Raw genomic sequence first — 723 nt, forward strand, 5'->3', positions numbered from 1 at the left:
AGAGAGAGAGAGAGAGAGAGAGAGAGAGAGAGAGAGAGAGAGAGAGATGATAAACAATATGAGAAGCAATCTCAAATGATTGAGTGATCCACCCTTATTAGCATATCTAATCATTTACAGTAACACTCACTTTCACACAAAATGGTGATGATAATGCCATCGATCTCCCAACAATATTGCTTAAATTTCCCTTTCGAGCTTAAGAGCTGAGCAATCCTCTCATTTAATTGGTTGACATGAAGGGATCTGTTGGCCCCAGTGCCGAGTTCTACTTTGTCTCAAAAACATATGGACCCAGTTTCTCTTCACCCAATGTGAAGCGATATGTGGTGAGAGAATCTCTTCATCCACTCTATCTAACTTTCTAATTGGATTGAAGAAGAATTTTTCAGATCATGAACAATAGAGGGTGAGAATTAATTATGAACTCAGAGTCCAATCATAGAATCATGTCACCAATGGTGGAGAGATTAATTTAAAAAATATCATCAAAAGGATTAAAAAACTTCCTTGCAACCTTTAATTACATTTCAATATAAAAATTTAAATTTATATCAAACAACAATTAAAAAAATCATATAACAATAAACAATTCAATTCAATAGTTACAATTTACATCCATTTCACTAAAAATGTTAAAGGTAAAAAATTTGTTTGGTAAAAAATTAGAGAATATAAGAAAACCGTTTGAATCGCAATTGTTTATAAATGATTTTAGTTTTA

Source organism: Macadamia integrifolia, chromosome 7 (assembly GCF_013358625.1).
Source record: "Macadamia integrifolia cultivar HAES 741 chromosome 7, SCU_Mint_v3, whole genome shotgun sequence".
Classification (NCBI taxonomy): Eukaryota; Viridiplantae; Streptophyta; class Magnoliopsida; order Proteales; family Proteaceae; genus Macadamia; species Macadamia integrifolia.